Below are 23,727 nucleotides of genomic sequence, written 5' to 3'. Positions count from 1 at the left end.
TAGCCATGTAAACTTTTGGGGCTCCAACTTTCTCATTCATAAAAATTGAGGCAAAATTATCTGCCTTGTGTTCCTACAGATGAAATGGCTCAGAATTATAGGGTGGAAGTTGCCATCATCCTTGTCTTCCCTATATCTGTGCAGAAGTCAGGGCATTGTCATTGTGTCTACTGCCTAGGTGAAAGTGCAGAGTGGGTATGCTGAGTACCTGGTATTGCTAGATTGTAGTTCTCCCTTACTCATCTGGTCTGGTCTCAGACAGCTTTCTAAGGAGCTACTCTTCTTCTAGAAAGACACCGATGGCTCGGCAGAGTCCAGAATTTGTGGGTTTAGCTCTTAACCCTTATCTGCTCTACATTTCATTTCTACATCATTTTCTTGAAATTCTTTTTTGAGGACTCCTGTGTGTGTCTATAGCCTCATCCTTTCAGTTCATGTGCCATCCTGCCTCCCTGGTACTCTCCCAGTCCTCCTTGTCCCAGCACTTTTATGAGGGTGACTACTTCTGATGTGAACAATCTAAGAGCCCTTCCATCTTGGATACTGCCTGAGTTGGGGCATCCTCCCACCTGATATCTGTTTCAGCCTCACAATTCCTATCTTGAGAACTCCCAAGAATCTCTGTGGCTCCAGGGCTGGGCCATGAGCTTCCCCTCCCTTCTGAGATTGTGGTCCTACTCCTTAATCCTGTCTTAGGTCCTGCTACTGGATTGCCACTCCATTCTTACTTTTTATTATCCTCAGTGTTGCATGCTTATCTCTAGGCACTCTTGTAGTTGCTATGGGGGAACTTGTTTTATCTTGCTCCAGGGTTATTCTTGCTCCATGTGCTATTCTGTCAGTCAAGAATACTCTCTGTCCCCCTGTCTTTCACCTACCAATTCCTTTTTAAGCTTGGTTCCAATATCACTTCCTCCTTGAGCCTCTGTTGACCTCTCAGTTCTTGGTCAAATATTCCTCTTATGAAATCCCTACCATCCCACACTTTTCCTGTCAGAACTCATCACATTATAGCATCATTAACTTTTTACTTACACACAATCCCTCCTAGATTCTAAGCTTCATGATGACAGGCAGTCCATCTTCCCACTGTATCTTTAGTGCCCAGTGCACTGTAGTTTCTCAGTAAATATTTACTAAATAAGTGAATAATAAAGGAGGATTCAAGGTGGTGATGGATCAGGTGGAAGGTCCACTAACCTCCTCCCAGGATCAAACTGGAATTACAATTAAATTATAGAAAAATCAGCCTAAATAATCAACTGAAGACTAGATGGAGAGAAGACTTATAACCAAGGACTTACAGAAGAAGCCACATCAAGACTAGTAGAAAGTGTGGAGATATGAGAGGGCTGGCTGGTCCCCTACAGGCAGCAGCTGAGTTCCAAAGGCATATCACAGCCCTGGGGGAAGGGATTCCCATGAGAAGTGTGGTGTCTAAACTCCAAGCCAGGCTCCCCAGCCTAGAGCAACAGAACCAATAAAGGCAGCCACAAAACATCCACTTGTGAAAAGCAGCAGGGTTTCTGTCTGCCAGGGAGAGATGGCTAGAGATGCAGCTATCCACTTAAAGGGCCAACACACACAATTTTGTTTGTAGCCACTTACCCTGGACTCCAGTGGAGGAAGGGGAGAGTGGACTGGAGTCATATGAGGAGAGTCTGGGGTAGGTGGCTCTGGGGAGAGAGCTGAAGAGTCAGGCACCAGGGTCCCTGTGCTCAGTCATCCACCATACTGTAAAAGACATCTTTCTCTGGCAGAGCACTCTCCTCCATGCAGCATCAACCTGGGGTTAAGTAATAACCCCACCTCACAGGAATCCCTTTCACTACACCTTGTGGAGCTTAAACCCTGCTGATGAGTACAGCCAGAGGCTGTTTCAGTGACTAAACCTAACAGGTAGCCTGCAGGCTAATGTGGATTTCTAGGTGCTTTGAGACTTTTGCTGATGTGCCCCAGGACCAGAGCTACTAAAAGCTGGTGTTGGTGCACAGCTTGGTCCTTTCTACTTGCACCCAGGCCCAGCAGAGGGAGCATAACCTGTGGATCACTGATAGCTCCTGACAGTTTGCCCAGGGCCAGTCACAGTCAGTGTCTGATATAAGTGTGCACCAGAGTTTTTGCAAGTTTTCTTAATACCTAAAACAAGAAGGACCAGTCAGAAATAAAGAATTCAATATCTGAAATAAATAATACACTGGAAGGAATAAAGAGTAGGTTAAATGAAGCAGAGGATCAAATCAAATTTGGAAGGCAGAGTAGAAAAAAAACATCCAAGCAGAGCAGCAGCAAAAAAATAAAAATAAATTTTATAAAATGAGGATGGTTAAGGGACCTTTGGAACAACATGAAGTATGACAACATCTGCATCATAAGGATAACAGAAGAAAAAGAGATAGAGCAAGGGATTGAGAAGCTATTTGAGGAAATAATGATCAAAAACTCCCCTAAAATGATGAAGGAAAAAGACTCAAATCCAAAATGCACTGACAGTCCCAAACAAGATGGACCCAAAGAGGCCCACATCAAGACACATCATAATTAAATAGCAAAGCTTAAAGACAAGGAGAGAGTCTTAAAAGCCACAAGAAAAAGGCAGTTAGTTAACTACAAGGGAACTCCCATAAGACTGTCATTTGATGCTTCAACAGAAAAATTCAGGCCAAAAGGGGTTGGCATGAAATATTCAAAGAGATGAAAAGCAAGGACCTACAACCAAGGCTACTTTACACAGCAATGATATCATTTAAATTGAAGGAGAAATAAAGAGCTTCCCAGACCAGTAAAGTTAAAGCAGCTTGTTACTACCAAACCAGTATTACAACAAATGTTAAAGGGTTTGCTTGAAGAAGGAGGACAAGAAGAAAAAGATAAAAAAGAGGAACATAGGTAAAAAATGGTAATAAATACCTATCTATCAATATTCATTTTAAATGTAAATGCCTTATATTCAGGGTAGCTGAATGGGTAAGAAAATAAGATCCATATATATGCTGTCTATAAGAGACCCACCTCAGAACAAAATATACACACAGAGTAAAAATAAAGGGATGGAAAAGCATATTTCATGCAAATGGAAAAGAAAAAGAAGTTGGGATAGCAATACTTATATTTCACAAAATAGAATTTGAAACCAAGCTTATGGTAAGAGACAAAGAAGGATACTACATAAAGATAAAAGGAACATTGAACAAGAGGATATAACCCTAGTAAACATGTATGCACCCAACATAGGAGCACCTAAATACGTAAAGCAAATCTTGTGGACTTAAGGGAGAGATCGGCAGAAATAGAGTCATATTAGAGGATTTTAACACCTCAATGACATAAATGGATAGATCTCCAAAACAGAAAATCAGTAAGATGATGGCCTTAAATGACACACTTTGTCAAATGGATTTAATTAATATCTTCAGAGCATTTCACGCCAAAGCAGCAGAATACACATTCTTTTCAAGTGCACATGGAATGTTTTCTAGGATAGATAGACCACATGTTAGGACACAAAATAAGTCTCACTAAATTGAAGAATATTGAAACTATATCAAGCATCTTCTCTGATCATAATAGTATAAAACTAGAAATCAACTACAAGAAAAAAAAACCCTGAAATCCAAGCAAAGACATGGAGGCTAAATAACATGGTACTAATAATGAATGGGTTACCAATAAGATCAAGAGAGAAATTGAAAATACTTTGGAGCAAATAAAAATGAGAATGCAGCAACCCAAAACCTGTGGGACACAAGAAAAGCAGTCTTAATTGGGAAATTTATAGATGTACAGCCTATCTCAAGAAACAAGAAAAAGCTTAAATACACAATCTAACTTTACACTTAAAGGAGCTTGAAAAGAGCTTAAAGGAGCTTGAACAACAAAGCCCAAAGTGAGTATAAGGAAGGAAATAATAAAGATCAGAGCAGAAATAAACAAAATAGAGTCAAAAAATACAAAATGTCAATGAATTCAAGAGCTTGTTCTTTAAAAACAGCAAGATAGACAAATCTTTACCAGACTCATCAAGAAAAAAAAAGAGGACTCAAATAAGTAGAATCAGAAATGAAAGAGAAGTGACAACTCACATCATACAAACACAAAGGATTTTAAAGAAAATACTACAAACAATTATATGCCAATAAATTGTACTATCTAGACAAAATGGGTAAATTCCTAGAAACACACAATCTTCCCAAATGAAATCAGGAAGGATCAGGAATCTAAACAGACAAACTACAACTAGTGAAATTGAAGCAGTAATAACAAACAAACAAACTCCTAACAAACAAATGCCCTGGACTGGATAGCTGCACAGGTGAATTTTGCCAAACATTCAGTGAAGAACTAACACTTCTCCTCAAACTATTCCAAAAATTTAAGGTAGAGGAAGATTCCAGAAATCATTTTATGAGGCCAGCATTTTCAAATTCAAAACCAGATAAAGATACTACAAAAAACAAAATTATAAGCCAATATACCTGATGAACATAAAAGCCAAAATCTTCAACAAAATGTTAGCAAACCAAAGACAGCAATACATCAAAAAGATCATACACTGTGATCAAGTGGGATTTATTCTTGGGATGCAATGTTGGTACAATATCTACAAATCAATAAACATGACACATCATACACAATAAATGGAGGATAAAAACCACATGATCATATCAATAGATGAAGAAAAAGCATTTGATAAAATCTAGCACCCATTTATGTTAAAAATGCATGGCAAAGTGGGAATAGAGGGAACATACCTCAATGTAAAAAAGGGCATATATGACAAACCCACAGCCAACATCATACTCAATAAGGAAAACTAAATGCATTTCCCTTAAGATCAGGAACAAGACAGGAATGTCCAATTTTACTGCTCTTATTCAACATAGTACTGGAAGTCTTAGCCACAGCAATCAGATGAGAAGAAGTAAAAGGCATCTGAATTGGAAAAGAAGTAAAACTGTCATTTTTGCAAGATGACATGATGCTATATATAGAGAAACCTAAAAATTCCACCAAAAAACTACTAGAACTGATATATGAATTTAGTAAATTAGCAGGATACAAAATTAATATCCAAAAATCAGTTGCATTTTTATATGCCAATAATGAACTATCAGAAAGAGAATTAAGAAACCAATCCCATCCACAATTGCTTCAAAAAAAAAAAATACCTAGGAATAAATTTAACCAAGAATGTAAACGATTTGTACTTGGAAAAATACAAGACATTAAAGAAGATGCAAATAAGTGGAAGCATATACTGTGTTCATGGATAGGAAGAGTTAACATCATTAAAATGTCCATACTATCCAAAGCAATCTATAGATTCAATGCAATTCTTATCATGATACCAATGGCATACTTCATAGAACTAGAACAAATACACCAATATGTTATATGAAATCATAAAAAAACCCAAATAGCAACAACAGTGTTGAGAAAGAAGAACAAAGTTGGAGGAATCATGCTACCTAATATCAAACTATACTATAAGGCCATAGTAATCAAAACAGCATGGTACCGGCATAAAGACAGACACAAAAATCAATGGAACAGAATAAAGATCCCAGAAATAAATCCATGCTTTTATAATCAATTAATATTTGACAAAGGAGGCAAAAACATAGGGGCTAAAGATAGTCTATTCAATAAATGGTGTTGGGAAAATTGGACAGATACACACAAAAAATAAAATTAGACCACTTTCTTATGTCACACACAAAAATTAACTCAAAATGGATTAAAGATTTAAATGTTAGACTTAAAACTATAAAAATTCTAGAAGAAACCATAGGCAGTAAAATCATGGATGTTTTTTGTAGCAACATATTTTCTGATATAGCTCCTCGGGCAAGGGAAACAAAAGAAAAAATAAACAAATGGGACTACGTCAAATTAAAAAGTTTTACACAGGAAAAAAAACCATCACAAAGTGAAAAGACAACCTACTGAATGGGAGAACATATTTGTTAATATGCAAATTTATAAAGAACTTTTAAAGCTCAACACCAACCCCACCCCAAATCCAATTAAAAAATGGGCAAAGGACCTGAATAGATACTTCTCCAAAGAGGACATACAGATGGCCAATAGACATATGAAAAGATGCTCAATGTCACTAATAACCAGAAAAATGCAAATTAAAACCCAAATGAGATATCATCTCATACCTGTCAGAATGACTATCATCAATAAATTAACAAACAATACATGTTGGCGAGGATGTGGAGAAAGGGAAACCCTCTGTACTGTTGGTGGGAATGCAGATTGGTGCAACCACTGTAGAAAGCAGTATGGAGATACCTGAGAACATTAAAAATGGATCTGCCTTATGACCCACCAATTACACTTCTGGGAATTTTTATGAAGAAACCTGAAACATTAATTTGGACAAATAAATGTACCCCTATGTTCATTGCAGCATTATGTACAATTGTCAGGGTTTAGATGCAGCCCAAGTGTCTATCAGTAGATAAGTGGATAGAACAGCTATGGTACTTTTACACAGGCCATCCTACTTATTCATAAAAAAAGAAGAAAATTTTACCCTTTGTGGCAGCATGGATGGACCTGGAGAACATTATGCTGAGTGAAATAAGCCAGTCAGAGAAAGACAAATACCATATGATTTACTCATGTGTGGAGTCTATGATCAAACTGAACTAACAAGGAAAATATAGGCAGACTCATAGATAGAGAGCAGGCTGTCAGGTCTGGGGGGCTAGGGGACTTAGGGGAGGGGGGTGGGATCAAGCCAAAAAGGAAAAAAAAAAGATGAGAAAGAATTCGTGGACACGGACAACAGTGTGGTAATGAGGGGTCAAGGGCTGGAGTCAGGGGAAGGTGACAGTGAAAGAGCTTATGGAGGAATAAATGGTTATGGAAAAATACAGTTAAATAAATGTAATACACATACTAAAGATAAACAAACAAAAAAATATTTTTCCAATTGCTGGCTGAGTATCCTGCTTGGCCCTCTACCTTCCAGTGGTGGCATTTTTGGCTACATTTTTATTTACTGCATCTGGCCAGTGGGACTTCCCCATAGGAAAATCAATTGGTCTCCTTGTCATGGTGTGTGTCTGTTTCCATGGCCTTCTCCTTCCCAGCCTGCCCCTCCCTGTTCCAGTTCCCATCCTGGGGTAGGCAGCCTCCACGATGGCCCTCAGTGTTTCTACCTCCTGGTATTCATGCCTGGGTGTACGCTGAACAGAGCTGACCTGTGTAACCAGTAGGATGCTGCAGAAATGATGTAATGTAAGTTGCAAGGTTGGGGCTTCTACCTCATTCTCGCTTGGATTCCTGGTTCTGGGGGGAGCCAGCTACCATGTCATGAGAACGTGAAGTCATCCCTGTGAAGGAACTGAGGCCTCCTGCCAAGAGCCAGCTTCGAGTTGTGAGCATGGGAACAAGCCATCTTGGAAGCCGACCTTTTAGCTCCATTCAGGCTTTCAGATGACTGCGGCCCTAACAGACATTTGATTGGACCTTCATGGGAGATCCTGAACTGAAACCAACCTGCTAAGATGCTCCCGATTTCCTGCACTATGGAAACTGTGAGATAAGAAATATTTATTGTTGTTATCATTTGGAAATTTGTCACACAGAAACAGGTAACTAATTAAATCTTATCTGACCTCACTTCACCAGTGAGACCATTGAGACCACTTAGCCCACCATGAAAGCAGTCTTAACAGAATGACAAAAGTTGATGCAGATATTTGAAAACCTGGCTAAAAGTTTGATGATATGTTAATTAAAGGCAGTGTGCACACACACACGAACACAACACAACAGGGTCTGACTCCCTTTAGCTTATAGTTCCTAGTTAAAACAAATTGCTCATCCATTTAAACATAATACAGACGACCAAAAAAGGATGTTGCTCTAAAAGAAACAAAGTAAAACCCAGTATTTATGTTTGGCTCTTCAGGTGCAGTGCTCTATATCTCAAAAAAATCCACTGGTCAACAGGGAAAAAAGAGTTGTAGGAGGACCTAAAATAGGTACAATAATCAAGGGGCATTACATGAGACAGATATTTTCAACCTAGGAAGACAAAGGTTGAAAGGAAATATAATTTAAGTCTCTAATATCCTACAGGATGTGGTCAAGTTAAAGAGAACTTGTTCATCTGATGTCAGTGTGAGTACTTAGGTCTTTTTGGATGTCTGGTCTATATTTGGATTATTAAAAAAGGTATCCAAACCAGGACACAGACATTCTTTTTTGATTGTGTAGATGTTATAGGTTGAAATATAGACAGATACATGTAAAACTTAGAAACATCATAAGCTTCAAAGATAACATGAAAAGGTAATATCCTAACCTCTCATTAACTAACCCTTAGTCTTAGAGGTCAAGGCATTCTTAAAATTCTTACAATAGCTTCATCCACATCAGCCTTCTAACTAGAGTTCTCACTTCTGCCTGTGCCCTTTCCCAAACCGTTCTCCACAGGCAGTTGTCATGTTTGGTTTGAAATATAAAACACATTATCTCTATTTTGCTTAAGCCTTGAGGGCTTCTCATCATCCTTGCCATAAAGTACAGCCTCCTTCCCATGACTCAGCAGCCCCTGCCCCTGGATCCTGCCTCTTCTCTCACGTCATTTCCCTGAGTCCTGTCTCTTCCAGAGGACTTCCAAGCCCTTTCCTGTCTCTGGCTTTGGCTCTGGGAGTGTCTCCTATGGCTGACTCTCCTCCTTCAGTTGGCAATCTAACTCTCACCTCCTAGAAAGGCCTTCATCAACAGTCTCATCAGAAGTGTTCTACACAAGCTACTTGTCATTTGATGACATGGTTGCTTTCCTTCACAGCATGTTTCATTGTCTGCAATTGCATCTATTTCCTTACTTGTTTATTGCCTGATCATATTGCTAATCTGTCAGTTTCAAATGTCTTTTACATCACTGTTTCGCAATACCTAGCACAGAGACTGACATTATTATTATCTTCTTCATTATCGTTGTAATGAGTGAGACAGAACAGACAACTGAACTACTGGATGTTACATAAGAAATTTCCATGACCTATACCATTTCACAAACTTTCCCCCCTGAGGTCCTTTCTTTCCTCATTCCATCCCTACCAGCCCCTTCTCTCTTGATTTCTCTATGGCTTTAAATATACTTTGCTGCTCACAGAGTGTAAAACAGTTATATTCTGTCCTTAGCTCCTGACTTTAACTGCTGGCTCACTATTTCCCTTAGATTTCTTTTCAGTGTGGTGAGCATGCATTTTCTATTTGGTTTTAGCATATTTAGCTTAATGGTGTTTTTCTGTTGAGGGGTATTATTAATGTGTGACAGAAAGTGCTGAGGGGGTGAAGAAAAGTGCCGTGGTGGCAGCACTATTAATAGCAACTTGGGAAACTGAGATCTGCAGGAGTAGGACTCAAGTCCAGCCCGAGAACTTGATGCCTGTGCCAGCCAGGAATGGCAGAGCTGTGTGGTAGCACTGCCTTGTAAACGATATTTACTAAATTTGTCCCCCTTTTTATCTCATCAAACTATGGGTCAACATGACCCGTAGTTTGATTAATATAAAAAAAACCAAAAATAATACTTTATTTGTTAAATTGTTTTGTGTTATATTTATTTTGATAAGTTTTAAATAAGTTACTATTCCCCTGAAATGTATTATATGTTTTTACATTAAGATAAATAATTCATTTAATTTTTATCTTCATTCATATTCTCCCCATACATACACATGCATTACTTGGAATAATAATTTTTTGCATAATGGCAAAATATTAGAATAAAAGTCAAGGCCTGAGAGACAGTTTATTGTGTTAGCCTTGAAATTTGGAAACTAAAAGAATAAATATTATGAAAGGCTTTTTATATTTTTAAAGACACCATCTCCAAAGAGTTAAACAATATACCCTAGGCTTATTTAGCAAATTTTACTGATTTGTAACAAGATTTATAAATGAATTACCAATAATCAGAATTGAGTGCACATACACAATTGCACATCCACAATTATGAAATTTAAAGTAGTCTGAAAACCAAAAGTGTTTTTGTTTATTTGCTTGTGTAGCAAACTCAAACAGCCACAAAATCTAACCAGAACTGATGCAAAACTGTTGATTAACTTTATTTACTTTGCTGAGTGTGAACAGCCACACATTTTACTGCAGAAATATTAATATGTTTGATTTGCAGGTGTTGCCTCAGAGCCATTGGAAGTGTTGTAAAAAATAGTTTATGCGCTTTATTATCTTCGAAAGAATGTAAAAAGTGTGATGTTAGTAACATAGGCAATCTTGAGGTTTTTGAATGGGGGATTGAGGGTTGGTATCATAGAATCATAAATAAATGTTCAGGTTGGAAGATACTTAAGAAATAATATGCATATTCCAACCTCCTTGTTTTATGAATGAGGACGCTGAGGCCAGAAAGGTGCAGTGAGCTGCCAAAGGTCTTACTACTCGGTTAGTAGCAGAGATAGAAATAGATTCCACTCCCCAGGTGCTCAGTTCCTGAGCTTCTTCTACGTACAGCCCATAACGAGCTCTCTCCAGTGGCTGGGGTTTCTAAACAAGTAAAATGGACTGGACTGCATCCTTTGCTCAAGACTCACTGTTTCAGTGTGGAAGGAGACACAAAACTGTGCACATATCTACTTCTGAAAGAAACAGTGTCCCTTTTCTTTTCCCTAATTGATCCTTATAAAACGGTCCTGCACAACCAGTCTCCCCAGTTTGTCAGGCACCGTTTCAAACGCTAAAAAGGCAAAGTCCTAGACCTCATACTCAAACTTAAATTCATCTTTTGAAGAGGTTCTATTTAAATCACTTCAGAATGCACATTAGTTTTCAATGAATCACCAGGAATTTACTAAGTTTCTATGAGCCCAGGATGATGAAGTGACTGAACCAGTGATTATCAACCAGGGTCAATTTTGTCTTTCAGGGGATAATTGGCAAACACTGAAAGCATATTTATCTGTCACATCTTGGGGCATACTACTGGTGCTCAGTGGGTAGAGGCCAGGAGTGCTACTAAATATCCCATAATGCATAGGACAACCCCTGGCCCAAAAGGTCAATAATGCTAAGGTTGAATACTCTGGTACTAAATATATACCATCATCTTCTTCTTCAGGGATTATATACTCTAATCACAAAACTGCAACATAACCAATGTTCATGAAGTTAGGAAGAATAAGTACTAAATTTAGTGGTCTAATGATTTAGAGTCAGAAGACCAAAGTTCAAGCCCCACCCTGCCACCTACTTCCCCTGTGATCTTTGGAAAATCACTTGAGCACTTGGGGCCTCAGTTTCCTTATCTCTAAAGCATACTTAATAATAATTAATCTATATATTTTATTGGGCTGCTGTATCAAAGGAAATAGTGTTTTTGAAAATACTTTGAGAACTATAACATATTACATAAGTGTGATATAAATAAATGCAGTGTTGCCATTCATTATAACACTGTCTTTCACAAAATACAGACAGGTGTGTTCTGCATCCATCAATCTGGTGGGGAACTTGTTATAGAGGTACCCACCCTGATCTCAGTAAACATCATCACCCACCAGTGATCCAACTCAGGAACACAACATCCTCCTTGATCCTTTTCTTTCTCTCTCTCCCAATCAGTCACTGGGGAATCTACATTTTTTTCTTTACTAAAGGGGGTAAAAGCAGGAATAGAAATTTAAATTAGGGAGTTCTGGCCAAGATGGAGGTGCAGGCAGAAATGCTCTGCTTCCTTGCACAATCAAAAGAAGGATAACAACCAATTTAAAAACAAAGAACAACCAGAACTGCCAGAAAAACATTTGCATGGAAGTCTAACAACCAAGGAGTTAAAGAAACATTCATCCAGATGCTAGGAGCAGTGGCGACAGGCAGCTGGGGCAGAGAGGACGGGCAAGGCAGTGGACCAGCGGACCACATGGGAGATCCCACATTCTGTGCAGAGAAACTGGAACATCAGGGGAGTGAGACAGGCCATGAAACCCAGGGTTTCAGTGAGGGAAACTAAAGACTTAAAACCCCAGGGTATAAAAATATTTGTTGGGGTTGTGGTGGAGGGAGAAACTCCCAGCCTCACAGGAGAATTCATTGGAGAGACCCACAGGGTCCTAAGGTGTACACAAACCTACCCACCTGCAAATCAACACCTAAAAGGACACAATCTGCTTGTGGGAAGTGAGGGAAGTGGCAGAAAGTGAGATGAGAGTTGAACAAGTGGCATTGTTCCCTCTCTGAACCCTCTCTCACATACAGCACCACAATGAAGCAAAGAGGGTTGCCCTGCCCTGGCAAATACCTAAGGATCCACCCTTGCCACATAAGAGGTGCACCAAGACAAAGAAATATGCCCCAAATGAAAGAACAGAACAAAACTCCAGAAAAAGAACTAAGCGACAAGGAGATATACAACCTATCTGATGCAGAGGTCAAAACACTGATAATCAGGATGCTCACAGAATTGATTGAGCTTGGTTGCAAAATGAAGGAAGAAATGAAGGCTACACAAAGTGAAATAAAGCAAATTTTACAGGGAACCAACAGTGAAGGGAAGGAAACTGAGACTCAAATCAGTGATTTGGAACAAAAGGAGAAATAAGTGCCCAACCAGAACAGAATGAAGAAACAAGATTGCAAAAAAAAAAAAAAAAAAAAAGAGGAAAGGTTTAGGAACCTCTGGGACAACTTTAAACATTCCAACATCCGAATCATGGGAATACCAGAAGGAGAAGAGGAATAGCAAGATATTGAAAATGTATTTGGACAAATAATGAAGGAGAACTTCCCCAATCTGGCGAAGGAAATAGACTTCCAGGAAGTCCAGGAAGCTCAAAGAGTCCCAAAGAAGTTGGATCCAAGGAGGAACACACCAAGACACATCATAATTACATTACCCAAGATCAAAGATAAGGAGAGAATCTTAAAAGCAGCAAGAAAAAAGGAGATAGTCACCTACAAAGGAGTTCCCATCAGACTATCAGCTGATTTCTCAAAAGAAACCTTACAGGCAAGAACGGGCTGGAAAGAGTATTCAAAGTCATGAAAAAAAAAAAAAAGGCAAGGACCTGTGTCCAATATTACTCTATCCAGCAAAGCTATCATTTAGAATGGAAGGGCAGATAAAGTGCTTCCCAGATGAAGTAAAGTTAAAGGGCTTCATCATCACCAAGCCCTTATTATATGAAATGCTAAAAGGACTTATCTAAGAAATAGAAGATCAAAAACTATGAACAGTAAAATGACAACAAACTCACAACCATCAACAACTAAACCTAAAAAACAAAAACTAAGCAAACAATTAGAACAGGAACAGAATCACAGAAATGGAGATCACATAAAGGGTTATCAGTGGGGAGGGGGAGAGGGAAAACAGGGAGAAAAGGCATAGGGAATAAGAAGCATAATATGTAGGCACAGAATAGGCAGGGGGAAGTTAAGAATAGTGTAGGAAATGGAGAAGCCAAAGAAGTTATATATATGACCCATAGACATGAAGTGTGGGGGCGGTATGCTGGCAGTTGGGGGAGTGGTGCAGGGAGGAGGGGGATAAAGGAGAGAAAAATACTGGGACAACTGTAATAGCATAATCAATAAAATATACTTTAAAAAAACAAAAAAGGCAAAACAAAAAAGAAATTTAAATTAATATTTCACATATGCACTCACTAATGAGTCAGACTGATGTCACGATACTGTTTAATTATGCTATGTTGTCCTCTACCTTTTCTTGCTTCTTGCCCTCTTATCCCTTGAGACTTTTCCCCTTATTTGGGGGAGAAAATATCTTCATGGAGACTCAGTAACAAGTCCATTGTTTCCTGGTACCTTACTGCTTTTGTTTTGGAAATAAAGGGACTCAAGACTAGGTGAACAGTCATTTTCAGAATGGAAATTAGGACATAAGCAAAGGTGTGTGAGGTCATCATCTGAAATCTAGTAGAGGAGCTCAGATCTTTGGAATGTCTGAGTACCTTTGGGACAACTTTCTGGAAAGCATGAGCTAATTGGCCAAACTGAGAACATCTGGCATATGTGTAGATGGTACCACAATTTACTACTTTGTGTGAGGTATTTTGCATTATGCACACTTAGTATATGAAATTCTATTTATGTAAAAAAGATTTACTATGGTTTAAAAATTTACTCTCTAAAAAATGTTTTGTTTGTGAAATTATTCCTAATACTGTAACAAAGATTCTCTCAACGCAATTAAAACATATTTTGATTTACAAACAAATGTTTTGGAAGCACATCTCTTCTAATGTAAAGTAATGTACATGGGGTAGAGAGGAAAAGACAAATTGCAATCAGTGCATTGATGGAAGAATTGTACAGGTACAATTAGAAAAGAGGGAAAATCAATTCTTTCAAAATTTGATTGGTACAGATCATTTACTAGAACCAAATTCACTTTTTAAATCTATAGTCTCTTCATTGCTTGTAGCATACAAATCTCACACTATGGTTTAATGTGGGTATAAATTAATATAGATAAATGATTTATTTTTATTTCCTTTTCCTTGATGTTTTGAACTCTATGATAGTATAGACCTCAGCATGCAGAAGTTCTTAATGAAACATTCTCACAGATTCCTTGTGTTACTCAATGGAGTTTAAATGGTTATATTTGTATATAATTAAAAGATATTATTGCTGGGTGTTAACAAAAAAAATTCAATTTTTTCTTCCCCATGACTCTCCGAAGAGTTGTATTTTTTCCATGACACATACATTTCCACCCATTATACAGGGTCATGCACGTTCTCATTTGACCTTACCCATAAGCAAACAAGACAACGGTCTTGTCTGGCTGTAGCAGTTGACTCAGCCATCACATCCCCCATCACCCAAAGCCAGACGGGACAGACACTTCCTTTGGACCGTAACACTAACTTGCCCTTTTCTTCCCAGGGCATTCATCTCTTTGACGCCAGCTTTCCCCATGTATGAACAGCAAAAGGTCTCCCAGTGGTGGGGATGATTCAGGAGCAGAGAAATGGAAACAAGATAGACCTCATTTTACAAATTATAAGGAAATCTGGGTTTGCTTTGTGTACTCTAAATTCTAACATGCTGTAAATTAGATTATTCTATTTGATTTTGGTATCATTTCCTAGGGCCTTATGTTTTCACATTTGCCAGGTTCCTCTCTGATATTCATGCTTAGGGGTTTGCATGGATAATAGCAATGTCAGCGGGATGTCTGCTGGATTTATAGGGAGACTTACTCTGTAAAATCACATAAACTTGCCTGTTTAAAGTTCCAATAGACTTTCCATAGAAACCCTTTTCTAATCCAGAAAAAGCCCATTCTCTATTCTTTCTTTCAATGAGCTCCATCTAATGGTAATTCCATGCTTTTCAAAAGGGAGGGAATTCATGGTGTTCAGGTAAAGGGTAAACTCCCCCAGTGGCCTCCAGGGAGCTGAGTTTGGGTTTTTCTCAGTAACAGAAGTAAGCCCTTGGGTTTATCATTTGCTGCATCACGATTTTACTGTTTGGATTGATTTCAGTCCTGGGCACAGAGAAAGTCAATGGAACAGAAAGTGTGTGCTTTCACTTGATCACATCACAAAGCAACACACCCCCAGTGCATGGGTCCAAGGAGCATTTGGCAGGGGTGGGAGCCATCCAGCTGTTCTAATGCCAACTCAGATAAGAAAATTGCAGGCTTGAGACTGAAGACTGCAGGAGATCTCTCTAGCAGCCCTTTACTGCATTACTTTATAATACTGAAGTAATGCAGAAAATGCATGGTTATGGGCATCCATTTCAACATGGAAATAGCAAGAGCACAGATATAATGTCCCATTGGTCACCACGTTGCTCATAGGGTGGAGAAACCCACAGGAAGTGCTCTGAGTGTGTCACTCAGTGGCTGCTGGATGCTTGCTTTGCTGAGTCACTGGCCTTGGCAGGATGAGTTGGCTGGGACCTTGCAGGCAGGTGATAGAGGGAGAAAAAAACCTCTTCTTTAAACTCAACAGAAAGTCCCTTTCCTAAGACTCACTTTTTAATTTAGTCCAATACCTTCTATTACACATTTCTTGTATTTGAGTCACTCACACAGTACTGTAAATATATTTACTCATAAATGTCTTGAATAATTGCATATACCTTAGTCTACAGGGGGAAAGTTGCTCTTTCACCCCTCTCAATTTCCCTTCTTTCCAAACATATGCAGACATGTGGATGCACACACACGCACACGCACACACACTTATGGCTGCCTGGGGAGTATTTATGGTTATGGCTTGGAGAAACTAAAGAACCTGGCACCAGAAATAATAATACAAATAAATGAGAAGGACCCATGCTAGGCACCCATCCTATCTATGTCTGTGACTAAAGGAATCTGATGTGCACAGAACCACCTGGCCCAGCATGGACTCAGGCTGCCATTCGAGGTGGGATCCACAAGGAAACTTTGCCAGCTCCCCACTTTGTGCCTTTATAACCAACTTGCTTAATTAGAAAGAGTTTCTATTCCATGAGTGAGCCAGTAAATATTTCCGCTGAAAGGCTGTGAAAGGTGGGAATGATACGTCCGGAAGCAGCTGTTGAGTTCCAGAACACCCATCAGGCCAGCTGGAGGTCCCTTTATTATCTCTTTGTTCTCAAGATGAGGCTGCTGCCTATAGAGGAGTTCAGCTTCTCAAAGGCATTGCATTTCGAGTGTCTTACTATATTTACTCACCCATGACCAGTAGGGGTGAATGATTACTACAAAAGATGATCTAAGGACTGAGGTGACTCTGAAAGAGGGGCAGGAAATGCAGAAACATATCTCCATTTCAATTCATTTAGCATCACCCCCTCTCGCCAAACCAAACATTCCTCTGCTGTTTGCTTTGGCTTTTTGTCACAATTTGTTTGCTAGTAATGAAATTCTTGTCCTGGTCTGACTTCTCCTCAAGGGCATAAAATGGCAGTGTCTGTAAGGAAATCTGAATTTACAGAACAGAAAATGCCTTCTGTGCCTTCCTATCATGATCATCTGCCTCCCCGGAAATGGCCAGATTGCTGCCCAGGAGGACTTCGATAGTCCTGTGGGAATGGATCCTTCACTTCTCTTACAACTTTGCTTTTTACCCCTCTCCAGAGGACAAACTCTAAAGGGATTCATTAGCATGCATGCTACCTTGCAGCCCACACCCACACTGCATTTTAGGCCTGATGGCAATAACCTGGGTCTGTAATCCTCTTCCTTCCTTAAAACAGGGGAAGGTGTGTTTCCTCCATTCTTCTCATTCATCCACCCACTGAGAAAATTTCAGATTGATGTAGAAATAAAAAGTTCAGGACATTTAAGCCCTGTCATTCCTCTGGCAGATCACTGCTAAATTTCAGTGGTACTTGGGTTTGTCTTTTGCTGTATTGTCAGAGATTCATTCAGCTGCAAGTAATAGAGCACTGTTTCAAGAATGGCTTATGCTCATAGAAGTTTCTGAAAAGTCCTCGTTTTGTATTTTGTTGTCCCCAGTGTTGTGTCTTTGCCACTTCCAACACTGAGAGAGTCTAGGAAGTTGAGATTTATAGCCCAGCACATTGTTACCTTGAACAAAATTAATAAGGAAGTGATAGTGGTGGGGGGCAGGGATTCGGTTTTGGGTAGAAAACCAGTCATGACTGCTACAGTTCCAGCATGTAACACTGTAAATTATACATATTTGTTTGTTGGGAAATGCCCTGCCTGGTTTCAGAAGCTGTAATCTCCAATGGCTAAGGCTGAGTAAGAAGACCTTGGGACCATAAGCCACTTAGGAGACAAAGCTTATCTTCCCTGGCAGGAGCACCGCCTCTGCTCCATTTCACTTCACCCTGCCTGGCCCCCAGTGCATGACCGGTTAGCCAATGATGGGTAAGATTCCTCAAAGGAGAGACGACCTAAGACAGGCACTGTCATGAAGGGGCCTTCAGGGAAGAACTTGGGGGGGCTATAGAAAAAGAGGCTGATGGACCCTCGCCCCTCAGCTTTGACATAGCCTGAGTCCTCATTCTATCTACAAGGAGTCTCCTACTCTCTTGGCTGCCTTATTTCCCCTCCCTGACTTAAGCCTGAAACAATGTCTTAAGCCTGAAACAATGCCAGGAGGTGGGTGCAGTCCTGTGCTGGAAAGTGTGGGTTCCCCAAGGGTTATCAGGCCTAAGAAAGAATGCACAAAATCCTGTCAAACCTGCTTTGTTAATACCCTCAACTTAAATGATAAGGGTCCAAGCATGAAATGAGGTTGTTTCCCCAAAGTTTTATGGTCCTTTAACTATCTGATCCTGACTTAAAATAAGCCCTCAGAGTTCTTTGAATGTTATCTATTTGATTATTACTGACTGACAATGATTGATGAACTTTCCATATATGCCCTGTATTCCTATGCAAATTAAGCCAATAAAAGCCTGTCAAGGCAAGGGTTGGGGTGCTCTCCCCTTGAGAGAGTGGCTGTGCTGTCCCTTTTCCTCCATGGGACTCGGTAGTCCATGTGAATTTGTCTCGTCTCAGCCACAACACCACGGACACTGCTTGCTGGTGACTGCGTCATTTGATGAACAAGGTCCTAAAATGTTAAGACATGATCAAATCCTAAAATTAAGACATGGTTCAAAAGGAGGTAAAAAGCATTGTGACAAAAAATTCAGGCTAAAATTCAGGCCCTTCCAGGAGGAAACAGCTGCTTCTTTGACAACCTGAGAAGCAATTCTTGCCCCCTCCAATTCCACTTTCATCCCTTCTCCTGGCTAACCTCAGGGGAGCAGAAGAGAGTCGAGCTCAGAGGTCCCATGGAGGTTGATGTTCTAGGAGATGTTACAAGGGAGGGTAGTAGAATACTGACTACAGTGGGCCTTAAAATGGTGACATTGATGCAGGGCTTTGTCACTGTGTGGACACTAATTAAATAGCATTTTATTGCTTCTTAGATACTCCATGTTGCTGGGGGGGGGTTTCCTGGGTTTTTAAAACCTTTGTAAACTCTCTTTTCCACATGAGAGGCATCCAAAGTTATCGTGACTTTTTCTGGAGAGAGGGTGATTCCAATGGTTTACAGCCTATTTGCTGTGGTGTTATTTTGTTTCGGTTGTGGCTGCAACTTAGCCTGACAAGACTGCCTATTTTATTTATTTATTTATTTATTTATTTATTTATTTATTTATTATTTTATTTTATTTTACCTCTCCTGTCTTTTTGGAGGATATTATACCTAAGCACCTGATAGTTGGTACCTGAGTGAGAGTCAGTTCACTCTGGGAATGTAGGAAATGGAGCAACCTCAGTCTTTTTCAAAACCAGCCAGGCATTGGCAGAGAACCTGTGTCTGTTAAGGGAGGGCAGGAAATTTCCGTGATTCCAGTGAAAAGGTCAAGGCTACAAAGTCAACTCATTACACTATGAAGTCCTTTTCTTTTGATGGTCCTCCCTTCACTGGGTGCTTTTATTACAAGCTACCCTATCACAGGCATGACAGATGCAGGACATAGCTTCCCCTGGCCGTCTCCAGCAGTTCCCTGCACGGAGGATCCCACTGTGTGGACATCGATGCCCTGGAGCTCGTCAGCACCAGAAGATTCCCAATTGTCCCAGCAGCTGGGGCAGGGACCCAGAACTGAGGATGATGCATGGGCAAGAGGGAATCCTTGACAATAGCCATTTCCTCTAAGAGGCACTTCACTGCTTCGCTGGCTATGACAGCATTTTCTCATGGAGTGTGTAGACAACTCTCTGAAACACTCATTTTTGTATTTGTTGACATTAAATACTCAAGTGTTCATGAAAAAATATGAATCTGTTTCAAGTAGGTGATTTTAGGATTTATATAGTTCAAAAAATGTAATTTCAGTCACATCTTTAGAAACCCACTAATCTGAACCATTTAAACATTTTGTTGCTACAGAGCAGATCGCTTGAATAGAAACATTTTGCATGATATTTTCTTATTTATGTATGAGAATCAGATGTAGATTAAATCAAACATTAATCAACCAATTAGCAGTTGGTAGTATGTTACTACTCTATCTCGATTTATTTTCTTAAACTAGGATGTTATCATCTTAAAATGGTATATTAGATTGCTCAGAGTGTTATAAAAATGTACCACAGACTAATGGTTTGAACAACAGAAATTTTCCCAAGATCGTGGAGACTAGGAATCTGGAATCAAGATGTTGGCAAGGTGGTTGTCTTCCAAGGCCTCTCTCCTTGACTGGTAGATGGCCGTCTGGTCCTTGGATCCTCACATCATCTTCCCTCTGTACTTGTGTGTGTCCTACTTTCCTCTTTTTATAGAACACCACTCATACTAAATAAAGCCCCACTCTGATGACCTCATTTTAACTTGATCACCTCTTTAAAGGCCTCATCTTCAAATACTCATCCTAAGGCACTGAGGGATAGCACTTCAGCATATTTGTGGGGGATGGAGGGAGACAGTGACAAGCCCAATTCAGCCCACAACAGAAGGTTTAGCAAGAAAAATATATTTTCAGAGTATATAAATTTATTGAAGCATATAATATACCAGCAATAGGATAATAATTTCACATACACTATTTCATATATTTCCTATAATGATCCTAAAAGCTAGATTATTAGAATCTTTATTTTACAAATGAGAAAATTTGGGCTCAAAAATTAAGTAACTTTCCCAAAGGTCTAGAGAACAAATTGTCAAAAAGAAGACTGTAAACGCCCTTCAGAAAGTGCGCACTACCACTGTGCTCTTCCACAACCCACCCAAGGTCACACAGGCTGCTGGAAGCACACACAGGCCTCCTAAACCCCAGTGCAGTGTTCATCCGAATCTACTTAGTTTAGTCTAGAAAACACAGAGTGGGATCACTAAGCTGCTGGAAGCACACACAGGCTGCTGGAAGCACACACAGGCCTCCTAAACCCCAGTGCAGCATTCTATTGCACAAGTATGCAAATGATATTAAACAAATGTCATTTTCACTATTTTGCTTATTAAAAATGAGGGCATCGCTTTACCTTGTGTTGATTAAGCAGTTTTACTTGTCAGGGGATGAAGAATATTTAACATGATTAGATCTTAATAACCATCAATGCTTTGCTAGTTAACTCAGTTAATTAGGACTATTGAAAGGATATATACATATATATCCATATATATGTATGGATGGATAAATATGTATAAATATATATATACACACACACACACATATCCATACATACATACATATTCTTTCCCTGGAACTGAGGGCTGTCTCAGGATATGGGAGTTTTTGTGTTAAAACGTAGACAATCACAGTTTTAGAAACAGAAGCAGAAAATATAGGAAAACAGTCTCAACACTCAGAGTCAGGCCCTATGGAGTACATGATAGTCATCCTATCCTTACTGTCACCAATTTAAGAAAATTACTTCATCTCTTAGTTCACCTGAGTCAGGGTTAGTCTTTGACTCTAGCATGGACTTGGCTGACACAGAAAGCATAGATTTCTTCACCTAATCTGACTCAGCCTAATCACATACATGTATTTTAACAAGGCAACCGACCCACCATGGTTCCTTCTTAGTGATCCCACTCTGTGTTTTCTAGACTAAACTAAGTAGATTCGGATGAGCACTGTTAAGGCTCACCCAAAACAGATTCTAAATATCATCCCCAAACCTGGGCCCCAGGCTGCTCAGTCACCGTGTCCGGAGTCCTGCCCCCCTCACTGGCCCCTAGGGAGAAAGCCATTTCTCAGTGTGCCTGTGTGTCCTCAGTCTTTCTATTTTGAGCCATCGCCATTTCATTAACTCCATTCCTGGAGGGCTCTCTGACATTGGGGCCCTGCCTGTTCAGCCTTAAGCCCTTATCCATTTCTGTCCAACTTGTATGATTTACTTGACACATGTTCACTAGCTAGCTAGATAGTAAGGTTCATTTCAACCTCAAAATAAGCTTAGCTTCCTTACCTACTATTCCAACTTAGCATCAGGGTTTAATCTTATCGTTATTTATCTGTCTTTGGTGACAGATCCCATCTATCCCCATTTCTAATCTCTATCCATTACTTCTAACTATGAGAAAGAGAATCTTGGTCTTTTCTTTTGGAAAGTATCCATTTTCATCTTGGTCTCCCACTGAGTTCCTCTCTGAAAGAGACCTTTAAATCTTAGTCCACCTTCAGAACAGAGACACCCTTAATGAGTAACCGAATTCATGTAAGCAGCTTCACTCTGCACGAGTTCCACTTGGTGACTCATCCATTAGGAAACTCTAACATGCCATTTTCTGGAATCCCATACCTCCCACTTGTTTCACAACAGCAGAACTATTTTTTACTGACTATAAATGCAACAGATATGGTCTCTGTCAGGGGGAAAAAAAAGAGTTAGTAATGGACAAATCTGAAGTATCAATGACCTCTAAGATTAATATTGGAAAGAGCCCACCGTCTTGATTTTGAAAGTGACTTTCTTGCTCCACAAAACCCATAGTGTGGCTGGCCTCCATAAGGTGTTTTAAAAATTATTGACTACACGTAATATGCATATAGCTCACCTCATTTGAACAATTAAAGTCATCATACCACGATTCAGGAGAAGTAAGAAGTTATATCAGCAGAGGTCAGACCTCTGGCACACACTGTAGGCATCAGTTAGACAGACACTGCGCCTGCTTCAGCCATAAGCGTTCTACACACTTCTTAGATATACTTCATTGGAAAATTTATTTCCATAATTTCTTCTGTGTTTGGAATTGTTTTAATCAAAGAACATTCTGTGTTGTTATATTATTTTCTTGAGAAAAATTAGAGGGTTCATGTTTTGATAAATCAACATAACCAGCTGGTCAGTCAGAAAGGATTCTGTGTCCATCACTGTCAGTTGTGACAAGTTTTCATGTCGAAGGACAACCATGAGCATTTATGGGCATAATGTTAATCAGAGAAAATGTGTGGCCTACAAAGGGCCAGGGTATGCCTTTTAATGACATGTTACATGAGTGGTTCTCTTATTTTTCCTACAATATATTATAGTTGATTGGCAATACGATCAGAATAATTCTTTAGTTTTACTAAAGGAAGTAGTAGTAATAATCCTTTAGGTCTACTGCCTATCTTGGTTTGGCATTTGAATTTCCTTCCTCAGAAACACAGTATAAAACAAAATGATTGTAATTGAAGATAAAGGTACATGGTCTGTTAAAGCTAAGGCATGGCACAGAGTTTAAATTCTCTTTCTTCTGTTCTTTTTCAAACTTATTATTTTCCCTTTACAATTTTAAAAATTATACTTCATGTGGAAGCAATATACTTCAATAGGTAGTATTGGGACAGCTCTTTTCCATGTTACAAAATAAGATGAAGAAAAAGAAGAGAGCCCTGGCTGTTGTGATTCAGTGGATTGAGCACTGGCCTGCAAACTGAAAGGTCACTGGTTCGACTCCCAGTCAGGGCACATGCCTGGGTTGCAGGCCAGGTCCTCAGTTGGGGATGTGTGAGAGTCAATGGAAAAGGCAACCCATAGATGTTTCTCTTGCACATCATTGATGTTTCTCCTCTCTCCTTTCTCCCTTCCCCTCTCTCTAAAAACAAATAAATAAAATCTTTTTTAAAAAAGAGGAGAAAAAAAGAAGAAAAGATAGTGAGTGCCTACCACATGCCACAAAAGTCAACACAAAGTGGACTAAAGAGTTAAATAAGGAAGAAAAAATTATAAAATTATAAAACTTCTAGAATGATATATATTATAATATCTTTATAGAGTTGAAATAGGGAAAATTTCTTAGATAAAAG

This window comes from Desmodus rotundus, chromosome 4, assembly GCF_022682495.2.
Source record: "Desmodus rotundus isolate HL8 chromosome 4, HLdesRot8A.1, whole genome shotgun sequence".
Classification (NCBI taxonomy): domain Eukaryota; kingdom Metazoa; phylum Chordata; class Mammalia; order Chiroptera; family Phyllostomidae; genus Desmodus; species Desmodus rotundus.
This window is presented reverse-complemented; position numbering follows the sequence as displayed.